Here is a 2,620-nt window from a genome sequence, read left to right on the forward strand (position 1 = left end):
TGGGGTAGGACAGGGCGGTGCCGGCGGGGCCCGTCCGGGCGACCTTTGGGACCCCGGCTCGGGCTTTCCCTTCGACCCCGCGTCGCCGCTCCACCTGCGAGGAGGAGGTCCTTTCGGGTGCACCAGCCAGTTTTATCACAGTTCCTTCCGGGCTCTCTCAAGCCATTTGAGAAACTCAGCCGGTTCTGAGGCATCAGTGGAGGGCGGCAGAAGCCTCGAGACTGGAGACCAGGGACAGCCTCTCTGCCTGATGTGCAATCCTCTCTGGTTATCTTCTAAGGACAAGAACGGTGTCTTTTAATAGTGCCTTGTGGAATGAATATTCATGGGGATCATAAATAGTGGGAATACGAGATTCATTAATCAAAACCACTCCAGAAGGGAGTTGTTAGGTGATTCTAGGCTCCCCTCACACCAGAGCCCTATCTAATTTACACACACACTAGCATTAAACATTTGAGGGCATTTCAAGGCCCAGAGCAGTATTTTAAACTCATTAAGAAAGTTTATATTCCAAAGCAACAAAAAGACAGCTACCTTTTACAGTGGTTCTCAAACTGTGGTCCCCAGACTGGCAGCCGCCACATTTCCTGGAAACGTGTTAGAACCACAAATTATTGGGCTCCACCTTTGACCTTCTGAATTAGTTTAATTCACCTCCAGAGTTTAGCGGTGAAGCCTGGCAGTTTGTTTTCACAAGTCCTCAAGGTAGGTCTATGCACACTAAACTTCGAGAACTTATCCAAGGCTTCCTCATGGGGGTGGGATAGGGTAGATGAAATTTTTAAGTGGGAAGGGCAAAATATGCATGGCCCTACAACAGGGATGAAATCTAAGGTACTTGAGAAAGGTCACTGCCAAAATTTAAACGATACTGCACAACTCTCTGGGAACCCAGCATTAATTTCCCAGCTCCCACCAGTCTGTCTGGCAAACACTGGGCCTTTCTGCCCAGTCTGCCTGGAGACTTCTGGAATCTCAGCATTCCATAACAAGGGTGTCCTTACTTCTCTTTGCTCTATATTACTATTAATACCTTGCTGATTTCATCCCTGCCCTTCCCTCTGCCCTATCACCTTGAGAGGTTATTTTCCAAGCCTATTTCCAGCCCACTTTCCTGAGCTATAGGCCCAAATATCCACTAGCCTATTCAGGCAGTACCACTGGATTTTCCACTTCATCCTTTCAGTTCATCCTTCTTTCCTGACAAGGCCTTCTAGGATCAGAGGTCCTTTCTTCATACTGCCTCTCCCTAGAAAGCACTGTATGCCTTCCAACAATTATGAATCTATTAAGATTCAATTCAAAGATCACCCATCTCCTTCCTGCCTCAAGCAGCTTTTCCTGACCTTTTCCTTACCTTCTCTTGGGTAGACTCCCTTTGTGCACCAAACTAAACTTTTTGTAGATATCTGCTATGGCACATTTAACAGTAGTCATAGCATACATTTACCTTACCTGTATTTAACCACATAAACTTTGCAAAAACAAAATAAAACACCTCTGAAGGTCATCAATTTCTCCAGAGTTCATGTGAAACAGGAGCCATTTTGCTTCTCCTAATGTGAACATTCTTAACACACAGCTTTTGTACAGACAGAACAGTAATTTTGTCCCCAGTGGGACATTTGGCGAAGTTGGGAGATGTTTTGGTCACAACCAGGAGAAAGGTTTTACTAGAATCAGTGGGAGACGCCAAGGATGTTACATTCTCCAATGCACTGGGCACCCTCCTACAACAAAGAATTATTCAGCCTGACATGTCAGTAATGTTGAGGTTAAGAAACTCCTTGAGTTAGACTGATCTTCCCAAATAACGGATTTGATCATATTATTTCTTTGATTAAACTCTACTAACTTCCACTGAAAGCAGAATAAAATCCAAATTCAAATAGCCATGGTCTATTATGCCCCACATAATCTGGCCCCTGCCTACCTTGCTGACTTCATCCCTCTTCATCTACCTTCTCAAGCAGTAAACTCTGATCAAAACGACCTTCGGTCTAAACATACCAGCCTTGTGACCAAACACACCAGACATTCTCAGGATCTTTGCACTTGTTATTGCTCTTACTTAGAATGTTCTGCATTGTATATCTCAAATATCATCCATCTCCTCAGAAAGGTACGTATTCCCTGAGCACTGTAGCGTAAGTAGCCCCACTGCCACTACCACCACCACCAGTTAAACACACTGATTACCCTATTTAATTTTCTTTGTAGCACTTAAAAGCAGATCAAGTTCTGTATTTACTATGTGTCATCTCCCTCTGCTGCCCTCAGAATGTAAGCTCCTTGAGAACAGGGATATCCCTAGTGACGAGAAATAAATGTTCAATAAATCCTTTGTTGACTACAACAGGGCCCCCAAACTCAAGCCAATTATTTCATCCAGTGATAACTAAATAGTTTTTTGGTTTTTTTTTCCCAATACTGGAGGAAAAAACTGATTCTGATAGACTTGTTGAGAGATGGATATGTTGTCATCCACAGTAGAGTGTTATCCTAAGGGAATTTCAATGTAGTTTTGAAAATACAGATTTTTTTTACTTCATATGCTGACTTTAGAAAATATAACTCATTATATTGCTCCTGCTTTTGTCAGTCTTCTACTAGCAAA

The sequence above is a fragment of the Bos indicus x Bos taurus genome, chromosome 28, assembly GCF_003369695.1.
Source record: "Bos indicus x Bos taurus breed Angus x Brahman F1 hybrid chromosome 28, Bos_hybrid_MaternalHap_v2.0, whole genome shotgun sequence".
In the NCBI taxonomy this organism is placed as follows: domain Eukaryota; kingdom Metazoa; phylum Chordata; class Mammalia; order Artiodactyla; family Bovidae; genus Bos; species Bos indicus x Bos taurus.